General features: G+C 46.3%; 2 long non-coding RNA genes across 2 annotated transcripts; one reads left to right on the plus strand and one right to left on the minus strand.

Annotated features, from left to right (window-relative positions):
* Positions 1-3,383: 3,383 nt before the first annotated feature.
* LOC130536839 (uncharacterized) lies at positions 3,384-7,854 on the minus strand. Its single transcript, XR_008953486.1, has 3 exons — positions 7,613-7,854; positions 4,409-4,610; positions 3,384-3,797 (listed from the first exon to the last, which is right to left on the minus strand). It is a non-coding gene; the product is annotated as an uncharacterized LOC130536839 (long non-coding RNA).
* On the plus strand, positions 4,512-6,278 carry LOC130536838 (uncharacterized). The gene is made up of 2 exons (XR_008953485.1): positions 4,512-4,875; positions 4,955-6,278. It is a non-coding gene; the product is annotated as an uncharacterized LOC130536838 (long non-coding RNA).
* Positions 7,855-18,631: the final 10,777 nt, after the last annotated feature.

Here is an 18,631-nt window from a genome sequence, read left to right on the forward strand (position 1 = left end):
AGAGTTGGGCCAAACATCAACAGGTCGCCTTATCGCTGCGCCGTGGACCGTGAGCACTTGAGTGAAATGGGCAGAGAGGCTTTCTGCTGTGAGATGGGTGGAGGTGGTGGCGTTGTCTCTGATCTGGTTGGTTGGCTGAATACCGAGGGGCTGCAGCCAAAGTGGTAGATCACAGGTCAGCGCCGCCGCCTGATTTTGTAGCCAAGGTGCGTCCGTCATCACGGGTGCTGGTGGCTACCGTGGAGCTCCAAAGAGCAGCGTTTGAGTGGCATTTCCAACCAGTGAATGTGGCGGAATGCATTCGTGCATGTGTGTGTGACTGTGTGTGTGTGTGTGTGTGTGTGTGTGTGTGTGTGTGTGCATGGCGTGTTCATTGTCTGCTCTTAGTAACTGTTGTTTGTTTTTATCCCAGTGTCTTTTGTTCAGCAATCACAGCAACATAGGCTGACAGCAGGATTCTAAGGTAGTGCCTTACTGGGATGGTGAACACATGACAAACAGGGTGAGGAACATCAACAATATCTATATTTGAAAAGAGAAGGACAAGTTTGAGATAAAGCTCATTAAAAAAAGTAATTAATTTCAATGATATGACACATGTATTTCTTATGAGTTGATTGGATATTGGACAATCCTTTCATCTGCATCACTCCTGCACAGCTTAATTCAGACAGAACAGCAAATCAGTTTGCGAGAGCAATTTCTTTTTAATTTTAAATTTTAAAGCTTAGACTCCTGTAAAATATTGTCATATTAAGATTGATCTGAAGCCCCTGAGGTTTCTGAGTGTGAAGCGTTTGTCCTGTGACTGAATGGATGGATGGATGGATGGATGGATGGATGGATGGATGGATGGATGGATGATGGATGGATGGATGGAGACGGACGGACGGACGGACGGACGGACAGACGGACGGACAGACAGACAGACAGACAGACAGACAGACAGACAGACAGACAGACAGACAGATAGATAGATAGATAGATAGATAGATAGATAGATAGATAGATAGATAGATAGATAGATAGATAGATAGATAGATAGATAGATAGATAGATAGATGACGGACGGACGGACAGAAATACTGGGGAGAGAAATTTGTTCAGTCATGTGTGTGTGTGTGTGTGGTGTGTGTGTGTGTGTGTTGGGGTGTGTATTACATTATTACGTCCAAGCAGGCTCATCTTTACTGATTCTTTTCCTCAGTTATAGAAATGGTTCTTACATTTTTGAAACTATTCCACTAGTCTTTCAAAGGTTCGACCTATTTCACCAGGAAGTGGGCACCCGTGCGTGAGGGCATTTTAACACAACCCAAATTAGCGCACATATGAGCTTCAGAGGTTATGACAGTGGAACCCTTTTAACGGCATCATTGCCCCCTGGCTGTAGCACCATGCTTGTTATACAGTCAACTTTAGCTCTATTGTTGCTCAGCAACGGGACTACATAGAACTTAATGCAGTTATAACGGGAATACACTATATTAGTGTATAACTGACACCAGGGTCTGTAGTTCTGCTGTGAACTACTGGACTTCTGACCTGCGCTCAGTCAGCATCACTACGACACAGAACTCCACCCTGGAGGTGGCGGGAGGATAAAAGCAGCTGCTCTCAGAGGCCAGCAGTCGCCGCGCACGGTGCCAGGCGTACCCTGTGCACTGCCTCCCCTGTTTGCATCATTCTCATGCACCCGGGGGGGTGGCAACGTTTCCTTTGTTCGCTTTTCTGGTGGCCGCACTGCGAGAGGCTGCAGCTCTATTAGCAGAAGCCCGGGTGACATGAGCTGGTATTTTTTGTCTGTGGCCTTCCCCACCCCCATCCCCCGCCACCCCTCACGGCCCTTCTGGGTCACCCTGCAATCCTTCACCTTCCCGCTGCTTTGACAGATTGCTGTATAGAGGCCATACATCAGGAGGAAGGAAATGTCTGTCTGGTGAAAAGTTTGACCGATCGCTAACAAGATGGCGTCTAATATTCGGCAAATATCACAATGTAACGCGGGTGTTTGAAATTCATCAGCTTTTACTTAAGACAAATTGCATCTCATCAAGCCTGAATGGCCTGTAGCTGTGATTTTCCCCCATGGGAGCGTTCATGTCCTCGCCTGTGTTTTGTCTCCATTTCGAAAAAAAAAAAAAAAAAACGAACCGAAAAATAAAAATTGCCTAAAACTCGCAAATGCCTGTCAGTGATTGAGCCGGCTGAAATGGGCTTACACGGCACATTTGGTAATTTGCACACCTACCTGCTCTTCAGAGCAGCACAATTACCGAGTGTCTCAGGGGCCATCATGGGGCCAGGCTGCACCCGAGCTGTTTCCCTCCGACGCCACCGCCCCGCTCAGCGAGCGGCCGGCTAGCGTGAAATGGCCGTTAATTCCTTCTGCTATCTGTCCCACGCAGGGCCTGTTTTAAGCCTTCGTATGAATCTTTCCCCTACTCGAAAAAGCGAAAGGGAAATGAGGAGGAGTGAAAGTTTCGGAAAACAAACATCAACAAGTAGAATCTCTCGACATACTTGAAATATGCAGCTGTTATGCCCGTCCTGACCTGTCAGGGACTGTCCATCTGGACTGGGACGCTGATAAAAACTCCACACTGACATGTTGACTTACAGCGTGCATATCAACACATTGATATGATGGACATTGGCACCTGTCATATCATATTAGCTCCACCCTGTAATTCTCTTTTTTAGGGGAGAACAACTGTTGTGTTTGCATGTGAAATGGAGTTCTTTATCACATCCTGTGTTTTGATGATACGAGTATCAATACTAAACGGGTCAACGTTACAAACCTGCGGATATTTCAAACCTTTGGAGGGTTCTCTGGGTGGATTGTTTTTATTCAGCAAACCAACAGAATGGTTGCTGCAATGCCAACCAATCCAATGGGCGTGGTGGATGTGAGGATGCCTTTGTGTCTGTGTCATATTTGACAGCTTTTGTCCTGTGCAGCTTCGCCGTCTACAGTGACGATCTCTGATTGCTGCGCATCAAGAGTCATCGGCGCCATATGTTCCCGCGGAGGAGCCATTTAATTAATCATAGTCAATAAACAATTTTGCTGAATGTGCTTATGTTGGCGCCCCAAACTCAGTAACAGCGGCTGACAACAGCATCTCAGATGTTTGTGTTGGCTTCTTTTTTAGGTTAAAATCACACACAGTTCTGAGCTACAATCTGACAGTTTTCATAAATTCTCAACAAAGAACATAAAAAACCATCATCCACGGCTGGAGTAGGCTGACACACACCTCCAAATTGTTTTCCTTCCTTACTAAAGTGCTGAAGATGAACCTGGATCTGGATTCATAAACGTACCAAAAACATTTGCCACACTAGCACTGTGTTTTTACACACAAAATAGAGCCCAGAATCTTTGCAAGGCCGGATGCTGTGGAATTATTTTGCTAACCCGCATCCTCTGTTCCTTCCTGTGCACCCATTTAATTGTTATTATTGTCATTCTGTGCCCAGCTGGAAGTGAATGAATACAGGGCATCACAATGGGCAGAGTATAAATAGGCATTTCCCAGATGATGATCCTGTAAAAGATGATTAGCAAGTTGATTGTATGAATAATGTATCCTGGTGCAGAATAATATAAAAAAAAAACAAAGCCAGTATTTAGAGGTGTAAACTAGTCTTTTTTTTACTTCCCACTGCTGCCCAGTTTACAACGTCGTGGCAGTTCAGTTTCCTCTTCAGGTCATCTGTGAGCAAGAGCTCAGACGGCCAACACTCATCCTCCAAGCAATGGCCTCTTCACACATCGCAGCATATCAGATCTGGAAAGATGCCCCACACAAGTCTGTACATTTCATTTACACGCTCACGACACTTGTTATATCTTGTTATTGGCATGAAGCCAAGAAGGTGAGAAGCCTGTCAGCGTGACGTTCACCCCAGTCGTGACAAATATTCGTGGAGATTAAGACGTTTTCATGGTAGGGGATGGCCGCATCTCTCTACTGTTCCCTCCACAAACCATTCTCTCCATGTAAGCTTTGTTACTGGCTTAAAAAAGTGCCCATCAAGTAATAAGAATGAAAAAAAAAACATATTTCTTTCCAGCGTTGTGCAGATAACTGTTATAAATGAGCCTCTCCATCTCACCTATTCTGCTCTGATTCATTTGAAATGCTTTGCAGAATAAGCTTTTGGACTGGAAAATGATCACCTGCACCACTATACTGCTTAGTGGGCGCGGCTGAAATGATGTGGAATGTAGCTTTTCATCTCAATATGTTCACCAGTTGCAAACGGCTGAGCCGCCTAAGCCACCTTAACCCTGCGATGACTTGAATTTTGCAGGCGAAAACACATTTTCCTTGGTTCTGAATAACAGAAAACCACACAGAGATTCAATGTTAGGCACTCATATTGGTTTTTTTATTACCTGTGAGCTTTGAAAAGCTCCCATGATGCATTGCTGAGGGTGGACGGTGAGAGCCGACTCTATATTCGCTTGTTGCTCGCATGACAACAGCAGAGCGGAGGGGCCACCAGGCAGCAGCTGCAGAGGGGGAGATGGCAGCACTTTGTTTCCCTCTACTGGTCATCAGTGCACGCACCATCTGCACCATCTGAAACACCCACATCTGCACGGCGGGCAGACGGCAGGAGGGAAAGAAGGAGACCAACAGAGCTGGGTTTGAAACAGCGAAGGAAGGGTAGACGCAGCTGCAGAGGGGAAGATGGAGACGGTTTGTAAATGTTGGCCTGGTCGACAATTCATCTCTGAGCGTGAGGGATGTGCGGCGCTCGCCTTAAGTGGAGCTGCCGGCAGCAGAGCAGAAGGTCTCAGTGCAGCGGATAAACTGTGACAGAATTTGGTTGCCTCCAGCTCCCATAATCCAGCAGAAGGTGAGCCGTGGCAGAAAAGGAGAGTTTATTCTTTGCTTCGAAATCCTATACCTCTATCTACTGTTTTTGTGTATGACAGCAGTTGTTGGGTTGCTGTGCAGCTGGTCGGATCATTCTGAGGATAATTGATGGGTTTGAGCGGCCAAAAATAAGGACAATACTTCCCGCTGAGCACAAAGAGTCACTTCCTCTCTTCCACCGCTGTCTGCCTTGAAATCCAAACTCATCCTGGGGAGATCCTAAACATCTCAGGGTGATTTCCAGAGATGATACAACACCAAAGACATCACAATAGAATAGAATAGAATAGAATAGAATAGAATAGAATAGAATAGAATAGAATAGAATAGAATAGAATAGAATAGAAAAGCTTTAAGGCCTGCCCTTGAAGGAAGTGTTTATGTGTGAATGCTTTTCTCTCTAATTTTTACTCACAGCTGAGTGAGCAGCAGATGCGTTCCCAGCATAAACTCACACTTGCATGGACACAGACACACACACATACACACAAGATAAACACAAGACAAACACACCAGCCCAGCGTGATGTGCTGATGCTGGTGTGGCCGTGTGAGGCCAAGGTCACACACTTTCATTCCTTTATTCCCGTAATCCCCAGTGTTGGTTGGGTGAGAGGCCTGCTAATGGCTAGCACTCCCTGAAAAAGAGCTAGTGCGTTAACATAGACCCCAGAGACTCCCGGCACTCACAGCCCACCACCCTGCCTAAGGAGCAAAGCACAGGGTCTATACAATCCATCAACATGGCTAATTAGGCCCCAGAAAAATCCCTGAGAGAAGCATTAAGTAGAAAACGGGGGTGTAGAGGTGGCACCATTGTTGGGAAACTAAGGACACAATGAAATTCTGCTGGGGAATTATCTGGCTTGTTTGAATCTACTAGAAAACCACGCTGATTAAAAAACTGAAAAAAACAACTGCAGCCTTGCTCTGAACCCCTCCAGTGATGTGGTTTTTGAAGCCAGGTAATGATTAGAAGTCTGTATTTTAGTGAGAGGACTCTCATTTAGGAGGATGGATGAGGATATGCCACTAACCACAGGCTTTACACACATCATTTAATTTTTGGTTTTTTTTATCATTGTTGTTGTTTTTCTTCATATTTCCAAACATATCCAGTTAGACTCTTTCTGTACAAATAGTCATATTTTTAAAAAAATGTAAAATGCTAAATAATAAAGGGACGTTCCTGTACTCAACATGCATAAACAGACAGAAAATCAAGACGATTTCCTTGAAACTGGCTGTCTGTGTAATCTCAGTCAATGTACAATTATCCACATGTAAGTCATGGATGTTGGCGGCTAAGCTCCTGATCATCGTATCACCGTTTCTTTATCATTTTTTCCCCCGCCGGCTGGTCAATAAACGTACATCATCCCCAGCTGTCGATAAGTGTCCGTGCGGAATTCAAAAACCCTCCCGTCTCAATCCTTTAGGATCAACAATCTGTCCTCCAGGTAAATGAGAGCCCTGCAAGCTGCCGAGGAAATGGCTCAGATTAAAACGGGGTAATGGCACATTTGCCGGCTCCTTTTGTGTGAGACGCACATGCAATTTAAGGAGCTGCCATACAGGAGGACTTAATATTTCATTGCACACCAGAGGAAGGGGAATAGAGGGGAAAGGGGCAAGAAAAAAAAAAGCATACGCCTCATTTTTGCCGTACGATTCGTCGCAGCAAATCAGACTGAGTCAATGTCATTTCATAATGAGCTCTCCTATTGCGGCAGCTCTCCGCTCTCACACCCACAGAACAGGGAATGTGTGTCGACAGGGAGCGAGGATAGGGTCTCGCTTCCCATTTTCATCTTTGTGTTGTCAGGTTTGCCCCACCTCCCCAGTTTGGTGCGCCTGGCCTTCTCCTGTCCCTCCATCACTACCTGGGCAAAGCTTTTACTCATCCGTCCCTCCGCCGTCTACGCCACCGCTGTCTCTCTGGGAGATGGTGGGAGGACAGTGCTCCAGCGACAAAGATGCCGAGGTGTGATCGTGAGCAGCTCCAGCTACACATCTGAAATCAGTTCACGTGGGGGACAGAGAGAGGAGAAGAAGGGAAAGAGCTGGGGCACGTGTGATGCTCAGTTTATTGCATCTCAAGTTCATTTGTTTGTATTTCATACCTCATTTCAGCTCAGACGAGCCAGCTCCACGGGAGCGGGTGACCTACTTTTCGCAACACTGTGCCTCCCTCTTTTTCTCTCTAATAATATAACATTTGCCTTTTAACGCATCACTTTTAGTAAATACGCTGCAGTTTGCAGTTTTGGCTCCATGCGAAGTACCTTCAGACCCGTTTACCAAAAGGAAAACAAACTCAAGCTTTTCTGCTGGGATGGTTTCTTCTATTGCCCCCTCAGACAAAGCTCTGCGGCACGTTAGCGTGTTAGCGCAGCGCGTGACACCACGCTGACAACATTGGAAACATCAGAGGGACTAAAGCTCATCTGGGCTGTCAGGGATAAAAACATGGGGTGTTTAGAGATAGCCTGTTTATGGGGAAGCAAACAGGGACGCCTGCGTATGGGTAAGGTTGACGCGAAGAGCCTCATTTTATAAACTTGCAACAAAACTGCATCGAGATTTATATTCAAACTCAACTCATTCCCGAACCTGCAGCTGCATGCTAAATCGTGTAGGGATCAACACGTATAATGCCAGCAATGTCAGGCACGGTGCTTCTTAGAGCGCTTTAGCACATTGCTAACATGAACTCACCGGCTTTACTCTGGTATTATCTGCTGTGCCAAGCCAGAAAGCCCACAGCTCTGCCTTTCCCACTGTGTTCCAGTCCAAAACATATCCTCTCCCCTCGTTGCGCGAGGAGAGCCCCCGTCTGTGTGCTGGCTACAGCTGGTGGGCAGGAGGCGGGGCTAGCGTGGGACCACTGGGGCCTCTGCGGGTCGTAGCGAGTAGGGCGGTGCAGCTCAATCATCTTGCTACCCTCCGGGCATCTCGGAATTGTGCAGCTGCAAAGAAAAAAAAATGCTTGAAAACCCAGCACCTATAAATACCGCAAAGCATTAAAGATAAATGTAAATACAAGCGCACACTGGAGTCAGAGAAATGCATACAGAAAATCCTGTTCCCTTATGTTCCCCCATCTGCCCAACCCTCGCTCCACCTGTCGCCTCTATGTACAGACGCTACATCCCCATTCATTTCTCCCTCAGACCCATCTCCTGCAGCAGGACCAGGTAGGAGCTGAGCCGCACCATCCATTATTTCAAGGCAGGAGTGCATTAAAGATTCATCTCCGCAGCTCAACCTCAAAGAGAAGACTATAACCCCTGGTATAGGTGCTGAATTATGGAGACCACCAATAAAGTTGTTTGCCTTTGATCTGGTTCTCAGAGTACTCCCTCCTAGGTGAACGTGGACAGGTGAATACAGTACATGGATGTCGCACACTCACAGTCTCCGACAAAGTACTGCCATCCACTTTATATTCATGTTTTTATTCAGTCTCTCTGGTGCTTGTTGCCTCTCTTTCAAACACAAATTGCACTTGTGTTTTCCATATTCCATCTTTCTGTGTGTATTTACCCCTTCTCTGCCACCCAGCGAATCTTTCCGTCCCACTAGGGCGCGCAAACACACAGAAGAACACAAGAACCCAGACAGAAAAAAGGGAAAAACAAGAAGAAAAGAAAAGCCGCACAAATAAAAGCATATCTCCAAGAAGATTATGATGGAACAATTATGTGCAAACAGTCAGGGCACTCCCTCTCCTGCATACCAATTTGCTGCCTTGTGCCATAAATTTCGCCCTTGCAATCAAATACAATCTATGCCTTCCTCTCTGTCAAGCTAAAAGCACCTCACCGCACCCGTGGCATCGGAAGAAGCACATATGCTCACACACAAGCATTGTTTATATTTAATCGATGTTGAGAAAAAGGTCCCGTTCAAAATGGCTGTCATTTGTCAAGTATTAATAATTCAGTCACAGCAGTGCAAACAGAAAGAGAGGAGCATGCAAGAAAGCACACACACGCGCGCACACACACGCCCACAGATCCCCGCGCTGCATTCTATTAAGTGCCGCCTCACGTCAAGGTGAATAGTCAGCTTTAATTTTCCTCCTCAGACAGATAGGCTGTTTACGGCCTCGTGGTTATGACAGAGGCAGAAACAAGTGCACGGCACAGCAGAGAGACCAGGCCACTTGTGTGAACAATTCTGCTGGAAATGAAAGGCAGGGAGAGCCTTGAATGTCATTATCAGTCACCGCATGGAGTCCGTTTCATCAGCTGGAACGGGGAACAGGTAGCTGGACTGGTCACCATAATGGAACATTATCTTTCTTCCTAACAGGTTCAAGAGACACGGACGCCGAGAAAGACGGCGCGCAGCCTTGGAGAGTGAGGACAGACGATAGGTGAAGGTTAGGTTGAGAATGGGATGGGAGTTGTCCCATTACCCACGTCTCCATTATCAAACCAGGCTGACCCCAACAGAAGGCGCAGAGGTGCGGAGCCCCAGGTTGTTACAGTCATTTCCTGTCCTGCAGTCCTCCACGCATGTGTGCGTGCGCACAGACCTGAGAAACCAGTTGTTGTGTCTCCTTCACGTGTTGATGGACTCGTGGCGATTGTCACAGGTGTACAGCAATGAAAACAAGAGTTCCTACTTGATTGATGAGGTGTGACCAGCTCTCAGTGTTATGTGTGAATAGTTGTCTCAAGGGATTTACCGGGAATGTCTCACACACACGCACGCACACACACACACATATACACACACACAGTGACAAATCCCTGCAGAGCCTGGCACCTTACGTCGAGTGGAGTGCACTAATGGCATGCCGCTGCCACACAGAGATGTTCCAGCAGAGATTTGGGAAGTGCAAGACAGCAGAGGGAACCTGAGCGACAGCATCGGCGGTCAAGGGCAGGTGCCTGTGCAAGCGGAGCAGGTGGGAGGAAAGGTCGCGAGGTGTCTGCGGCGGGAGACGGGGCAAGATGAAATGACGCAGGAAGGGGGGAAAGCAAGAGTGCCAATGAAGCAATGGCAAAGTACTGTTGCATTAGCACGCTGTGCTAAAAAAAAGAGTGCTTCTAAAAGAGAAGCAGAAATCCAACACCTGGGGAATCTCACCTGTGCTGACTTCCACCTTTTGAAGGTCACTATAAGGGAGACAAAGCACGTCCTCCCCAAGTTAACTTCACCAGTCACATGATGAGTTATAATAAGGTCTTGTAATTCGATCCGTGGCGTAATTTATTCGCCTTATTCTCCAGAGAGCAGCACAAAGACCGTGCGTTACAATCACTTACCTCAGCCTAATGCACATTACCTATAAAAAAGCAACACACAAGCATTTTTTTCTCAAGCATGTAGATGAGATGCGGGACCTGAAATGACATAGTATTCTCTGGTCCTCGCCACATAATAGGTAAATCATATTTCATGTGCAGCCAGTTGTGCGCGGCGCCTTTGTCTGCGAGCATTATAATACATCAACCATCCAAACATCCACATTAGCGCTCCGATCCTGAGGGGGTAGAGACCACTGATGTGTGAAATAAAGGACAGCTTGATAGCACTTGAGCCGTCCTGCGTGACCCGTACGGAACAGTCGACATCAGGAGACAATGAAATTCTCAGTCAGACTTAAACGCAATACATCACACAGTCTTCACTGCCACAATGGGAGAGGGAGACAAAGGGTAATAAATCATCCCAGACCGCTGTGACCCTCCTTTTTACATAATCCTTTTCTAAGTTTGTCACCACTGCATATTTGAGTTCTACCTAACTGGTTTTACCCGGGCCAGGTGGCGGTGGGCTGGGCCATTTTAAACAATGATGATGTCAGGGAAATGTGAGTTTTTTGTGTCCGGCAGGCCGTTTTTTTGTTTTTTTGTTTTTTTTTCAGGAGAAGCGGGATAAAAATAATCAGCCCGCCAGAGTGTTGATCTCAGATGATGAGCACGGGGGAACATGTGGCGGGATCTAATAATGGCACTTCAAACGTGTGTATTTACACATCGTGAACAATTTATTCTGCTTTGCAAATCAGTCTCGTGTTAACGTTCTGCTTAACACCGAACGACCTGAGACCGGGGTGTTCGTTTAGGTAAATAAAGAGACGGAAGAAAAACCCAAATAGTGATTGGTGTTTCACGTCGCAGCAGCTGCTTGGAGCAGAGGCCTGTTGCACGTCGTGATGGACTGGGATTGTTGAGACGAGAGTGTCAAGGTCAACCTTCCGTTGCCAGTTTTTTTTAACATCCCCCTCCATCTGTTTCTTCCCAGAGTGTGTGTTGATGTGTCGCGAGGGATGATGTACGTGCACGCGATGGATGTTTGCATGCACATGCTTGTGGGCCGGTTGTCATGTCGTGGAGAACACCTCCCCCCAGGGCACTATTTTATCTCACACCTGCTCTATCTATCCCCTTTATACTACCCTTTTTTCTTCGGCTGCCTAATCTACAGAAAACTCCGCTAAGTGCCCATATCTCATTTTATTCTTCAGGCGAATGGCTCTGATTGGTGACTTTGATAAAAAAAAAAAAAACAACATCTCCTCAGAGATCTGATAAGAAGTGTTGTTGTCAGCTGAGGCTGCCGCAGCCAATCATCAGCAACCTGCCCCCCCGCCCCCAATGACTGGAGCAGAGAGCAAAGAAGAAAGAGAATCTGGTTAAATGTCCTTTGCTAATTCTCATTTGTTCTGTTATAATTCAGCGTAATTGTTTTATTTACCTCCTTGATACCTCACAATATAATGTCTGGCGCTTACGTGAGGAGCGCACAGAGCAGAACGAGCGCACTATTACCATTTTCAGGTCAGCGTGCAAACAGTGCCCTATGATGCTTCTGAGCTGTAATTTATGAGGACCATTTCCTTGGTTGAGAGTTACTTCCCTCCCTTTATTTATAATGTATGTTTTCTAACTCAACTTCCTGAAATTACAGCATTTTTCTGTATCACTTGAGGTGAGCATTTCCCATAAATATACCCTGGTTCCTCTCAGGATCGGGCCACTGCTTATCGGCCCGAGCTCAAAAATATGAGTAAAAACACAACTAGGCAGTTAGAAATGATGAGGACTCGCCCAGTCCACCGCAGGGAGATGGTGGAAATCAATACAACAAGTGCATACGGTGCGAATTAGAGGGAAGAGGAATGAAAGCAGGTTTGGTGGCAGTGAAAAGAATCCTAAAATAAGAATATCTCCAAGGTACACAAGCAAGCAATTTCTTTCAAACTTCAGAGGATTAAAGCGGAGAACTGTCAAGCTTTTTTTTTTTTTTTTAACCAATGAACACATTAATTTTGCATTTACCTGAACCAAAATCAATGGAAAATGTAGAGAAAGGAGCTGTGCAGAGAGTCTAGTTCATTCCTATCTGATACCTTCATTGATTTATTGAAATGACTTTATTTTTACACAGGAAATAAATGACGTATCAATGATGGTGGGCAAGCTTGGATGGCAAATGTCGGATCAGCCTCTGGTAAATTCACTCTGACAGCTCCAAACTCTTCCTCAGCACAGTCGGCTCGTTAGACCAGGGTCTGGGGTTCTAGCACTGATTCTGTGTGGGGACTTTTATGTTCTCCCCCAGGTAGATTTTTCTTAAACAGTTTCATTTAAAACCTCATTATCAGAAAAGAAAACATGTGCATACATTACAGCCTGTGAAGTTAAAGATGATGCTGGCCGGCCGTCCACCACTCCTCAGGGATGACTTAAATGCAACAGTGAATTTCACACTAAATTGCACCCTAAATACTTTGGCTGCTGTTATAGTAACTATTTTTGGATATCTTAACTAACATGGGAATGTCAAATGAAGGCAGTGACTGCTCAGTGAGAAACAAAACACGTATATTGCATCGTCTCTGCTTTCCCTCTGCGTTTTCTCGGGCAGTCAGCAGATTTGGGATGAATTAAATGGGGATTTGTGGGTGCGTTAAAAGGGAATAATTTAATTCAGCTTAATCATCTCTTCACTAGATTTTAAAAGATCAGAGAGACATTTAATGTAGCACCAGTTTAAATCTGTGGGATGGGAGTGTTTCCTTTTCAGGAGCAAAACTCGCCAAATCAAAGCAATGAGCTGAGGACAAACATGAAGGAAATGTCCCTGTCACCCGTTCTCAGCTCATCCAGGTTGAAAACATACCTCTGTGTCCTGGAGAGGAAGTTTAGCGGATCTGATTACCTGAAAGAATGCCATTAAGCATGGAATCCTTCCCTCATCCAGGCTTGCTACACGCTCTCCGTGCTGCACAGCCTGGGAGTCACAGAGAGGTAAACATGCCTCCCTGCCACACAGCTCAGCCAGACGCAACAAATGGATGCAGGATGTGCTAAATACCAGACAGCCTCTGTCCTCTGTCACATGTTTAGTTTTCTTTAATTTTCATCGACAGACAGAGGAGGCGAACAGCTCTATATTTAACCGATTTTTCCCACCCAAAAAAATGCACATGAACTGGTGTTGATCAGGGATGGAAAAACACGTGTCACCGCCTTTTAGGTTCAGGCCTGCTGATGCAACCAAAACACTGGCTTGTTGCATGCATGCATGCATGCAGCCTCTGGGTCGGGTTGTACCCAGCAGTAACAGCTTGTCCAAATGTCACAGGAACATGTAGTGTGTGATGAGACATTCATCAACGCCCCCATGACCCCGGTGTTATTTGGTACACAACTGCTGGGCTGTTCTTATAGGAGCCCATCAGTGAGTAAATATGTGGCTTTCCCAGGGAAGGAACCATAATCCCTGTGTTTGGCGCTCAAGAGCCCTGATTACTTTCCTTGCGGTGCGGATTTGCTGTAAGAACGGGGGTTCTGAGTCGTCCCCCTGGAGACAGGTGAGGGACGTCAGCACGTGCGGCGCCTGTCGCCATCCCTTTCGCCCGTCATCGGTGATGGGATCGGGGATAATGCCTCACGGGGGGACGCTTTGAAGGAAGATGGTCGTTACCCAGATATGGCGGCGGAGCAGCGGAGTCAGCCGTCCACGGGACGGTTAACAACAGGCGTAAGGGACACAAGCTTCGAGTGCTGCGGCGCATCATTTCCGCGCCCTCTCGCCTTCAGCGTGGCTATTACGCGCTGCGGAGAACAAAGAGCTGAATGGAGGAATAACCACATTAGTCACTTCTCCTCACAAGACACACAACCCATAGCTCATTAAATCCCAATGTCATCACTTTTACAACATTTGTGTCTTCCATAAATCAGCAGGAGCGCTCTGTCTAGCAGCTAGGAGTCTATACAGGAGTGTCGGAAGGCGAGTGAAGGGCCGGAGGAGGAGAAAAGCGCACATCAATAAGACACATATGGTTCTTGACCGTTCTTCCTCCGAGGAAAGGCTTTAGTCCGACTCTCCTCAGGAAAGAGAAGAGGCATCATTATTTTCTAGACTGTTAAACTGTGGAAATTGGCGGGAGAGGAGAGAGGGAGGGGCCGCCGCTCCGTGGTTATGACCAGGAACCCTCTGATTAGGGCCGACACAATCATTCAGTGGTGTGTCATCTCCAATGTGGAGACACATTTGACTTGATTCACTTCAGCGTTCATTCCCATTTTCAAATCTTTTTAAATGCCCATAAATCACTTAAATAAGGTGTTTTGATGTTCTACTGGACAAAAAAACCCAACAAACTGTATGTCGGAGGCATTGCTGTGACATTAATGCAGATTAAATGCTTCAACTCTTAATTTTATACAGGCTCCCATTATTTCTCACCTCACCCTTCTTCTTCTCCTCCCTCCCTTCCTCTGATGTCCGGCGGCACGCAGCGGGCGGCGTGCTGCTTCTGCTGATCAAAAGTTGAGCCACAAGCACGGCAGTGCCACTTATGCTCAGGTTTATAGTCTTGGTTTTATTATACACCTCCCCATAAGGCGGCCTTAGGAGACGACGGCACCCTAGACACCTATTGGAAGTGCTTGGTTAGCTGCAGATGAGAGCGCCCGGGCCAGTGGCAGGTTGTCATCTGCAGGCCTTGTTGCTGTTTATGGGCTGTTAGAGTGTTTGAACCGCGGGGTCAGTCCTGCTGCGGAGGCACCGTAATATGCGGCAGACCACAAAGTGAACAAAAATAAAATCCTAATGAACCTTTTAAGCCCTCTCGTCCGTCCAGGGGCTGGAGACACCGCGTGCGGGGAGATAATGCAAAGGGACAGGGGGAGAAGTGCTCAGCCGGCAGGGAACCGATGAGCGCGGGGCTGCCATTGCTTTGTAAATCTAGCTGACGATTCTCTGAGGTGACAGATGCTGAAGAGGTGATGTTGCACTGATACACGCACCACAGCGTTGTTTTCCTGTGCTGGATTGTGTGGGTGAGTGCTTTGAATTCAGCAGTAATGGTAGCTGTTAGTCCAAAGCCTTCAATGTGCGCATAGCTTGCAATGGAACACGGATGACAAAGGCATGAATAGACTTTTCTGCTCAAGCCTCAGTTCAGGGAATAGCTGAGTGACGCCTGCTCGTTTATTTCCCAGCTGCCACCGCTGCACCCTGGACGTCAGCTGTCCATCTAGCGGCTCTTTCCATCTCGGCACAGATGGACCCGCACTAATAAAAACCAAACAGATAACCTTTTATTAGAGAATTTCGGTCTAGATCAGGTGTTAAACTGAAATCTTTAAACCGAATGGAATTTTCGGATTGAACTGCCACCATCCGGACAACAAAGGGGAACATATATGGTATTGATTAAAGCTGAATCCGCCCGTGTTGCCACCTCCATTCCTTTTCATCGTATTAGAGAATTATTTCATCACCCTTGTGACACAGGAGTGCATCAGCTGCACCTCAGTTCCACCCCCGCCACCATTATGCCCCATCCACCTTCATCCCGTCGCCCCTATCACAGAACACGCGGACAGCGCTTCAGCCGAAGACGCTGGAGAGGAGCGGCAGGCTGAGGAGGAAGGTAATTTCTGCTGTTTCACCTCAGCGCTTTCCTCATTCCACTGTTATTAGCTCCAATAATGTATCTCAGACTTTTCAGCTGCTGAGGAGGATGGTGGCTGAAAGGAGACGTGCAGGAGGCACAAGAAGGTTGAGAATTCGCCCCCCCCCCACCCTGCACAGCTCTTCGCACCATTAATCTTTCTCTCCACTGTGTTGGCTTGAGAGGTTATGTTGACTTAATTGCATTTAAGGAAATCATCTTTAGTGCGCATACCATTAACGGATGTGTCAAACTTTGCTAATTCACATTAGTTCCATTTCTATGGTGATAGAAAGCTTTTTTCCTTTTCTTGCATCAGAAGAAATTATTTTAAGAAAGGTTACAACCTATTATAACGTTCTTCCAGGTGCTTAAATCTCAGCTCCTGGCGTTAATAAACACGAGCTGCAGTTCATTAAATTGCTTGATTTTGGTTCATAAAAATGCACAGGGTAACCTTGAAGGAGATTGGCCACACATTCCTCTCATTTAGAACATTACGAGCTCATTCCACCCTCTGTTGTGCCTTTCACACTGTTAATGACTTTGTAAAACTACAAGAATGAATAAACAGACACAGCTTTCTGAAATGTTACAAGCCGGTGCATCAGCATGCTTACGCCAGTGAAACCCATGATTCTTTCCACTCTATTATCCCCCGCATCATCTTCCTTAGTTGTTCAGATCAGTAGATCAGATTTTGCTTGACTGTTTTTTTAGGTCAATTTTTCCAAATGAGATTTTGAGTCACAAATGTCATATTTGTGTCATTCTCAACACAAAAAAACAAGGTGACTGTGACATGCAGCCGTAATCTTTTTGCCTCCTAAAATCAGAAATCCGTCTATTGTTTTCCAAATCCGACAGTGTCTCCCTCCTCCTAATGAGCACCGTATCGAGTTGCATCTAGACCTCATCCATTGCTTAGGTTTTCTTTTGCAGCAGAGATCTGCATTGGGACTCAATAGGGTGCTTGTTAAAACAAGATAATGCTCCTGCGCTGTTCTCAAAACATACATGGCTATACCTGCATCACTACCACGGCAACCATGTAAATTGGTCGGCTATAGAATTGATAGTGAGGACCGTCGAGCTTCTATTCACCGACGTTTCACTGATGAAGAAGACAATGGGAAGTGCAAATGCTCTGATTTGGGTTGTTGTCTGATTTGGGAAAGACGAAGTGAATTGCACATGAGCTGCTTCACATGTGATTTAAGCCATTTCCCATTACAAAGTCTGTTCAGCTATACAGTACACAATGATCTCCTCGCTGGAGCGTGGAAGAAGAAGGCTCTCGGCTAAGACTTCACATGGCACCGGCTGTGCCGGCCCAGGTTTCAGGTTCAGGGTGCAGATCGCCACTTCACCCCAGAACCCGGGGCGCACCTGCTGCAAAGGAAGGACTATTTTCAGGGAGGCAGGCATCACCTGTTGCCATCTGCTACGCTAACTCCTGCTGTCTCCTCCCCCAGTCTTCATTTTCCTGTCTTCAGTGTTGTAGCATGCCTAATCCTCATCATTAGAGCAATCACATTTCCAGGTATCAAAACACACTAACGCCAAACCTTTTTGCTTTGGAAATGGAGTTATGCGCATCTGCCTTTTCTCAAGCTTTTTCTGGACTAATCTAATTTTTCATTATTAGCGCGTGTAGCGATGCGTGCCGTCTCCTGCCCTCTGTGGAGACAGAAGAAAAGTGGGAGTGAGGTTGTGTGCTGTGTTGTGGGTTTTAAAAACCCTAACACACACTTTCACAGTGGCCACATGACTTGATTCCATTAGCCACGGCACAAAGCTATGAGCAGCTCTTTTTTGGCACGGACACAATGATCTTATATTCAAGCTGTTCCATTTTCTGTCCAACCAGATCAAAATAAGCGCCTGCTTCTTTGCTAGCTCGGTCCTGGCAGTTGTAGCGTACACAATCATGAGCAGACAATTCAAACTCTGCCGTCCCTTCAATGGCTCCAATCAGTCTGTGTTTGAAAATAGTTATGAATCTTGTATTATGGATATAGAAAAGTGTCTTGGGAACTTAAATTTAGATTTATATGTACATCTCCACATCCATCTTTTTTAGGTGCCCAGGAAGAATTTCCAGGTTGGATTACCTGGGTGACCCCTGAGGCATTGAGACCCCAGACTGACAGAGCTGGTTTGGTGGAGGAGACTGTCGCCATACTGATGTGGGGGCAGGGAGAGGAGGCAGGGTCGGTGTGTTTGGTGAAACTGGGCTTGGATGACATTATTTTGCTAAACATAGCTTTGATTTCAGTATTAAAACACTGGGAGAAAACTGTCAATAGTAATTAGCGAGGTGAAATCTGCACGGGCGTCTTGAGCCTTTTAATGTATGGAATGCTCATCCTGAAGCAACAAAGGGACTGATGTAAATGTGCCTGGTCCATTAGGGGCGTACAAAAGAACTCAACAGTCTCTCAGCAAAGGCAGACCATGTGGAAATAAAGTACATGCAACATGCATAATGTCTGCAGGATACTCAGCGGCCATCAAGTGCCGTCTCTTTTTCTCTGCTATGAAAAAAAAAGGGAAAAAAAGCGTGCAACATGTTCATTAAGCAGCAGGGATCCCATTACTGCACTCAACAGCCCCTGTCACAATGCTCACACATAGCTGCTTGAACATGCAGCCTCGGGACTGGTAGGCTAATTGTCATTCTCTCCTCATGTAGTCATGCAGTTCTTTTATTCCAGTTTCTTGAATCAGTCAGCTTTCTACTTGTTTGTTCTCAACAGGTGGCACACGTGTTGTGTGTCATTTTTAGGGTTCCAGCTAAACGTTTG

This window comes from Takifugu flavidus, chromosome 13 (assembly GCF_003711565.1).
Source record: "Takifugu flavidus isolate HTHZ2018 chromosome 13, ASM371156v2, whole genome shotgun sequence".
In the NCBI taxonomy this organism is placed as follows: Eukaryota; Metazoa; Chordata; class Actinopteri; order Tetraodontiformes; family Tetraodontidae; genus Takifugu; species Takifugu flavidus.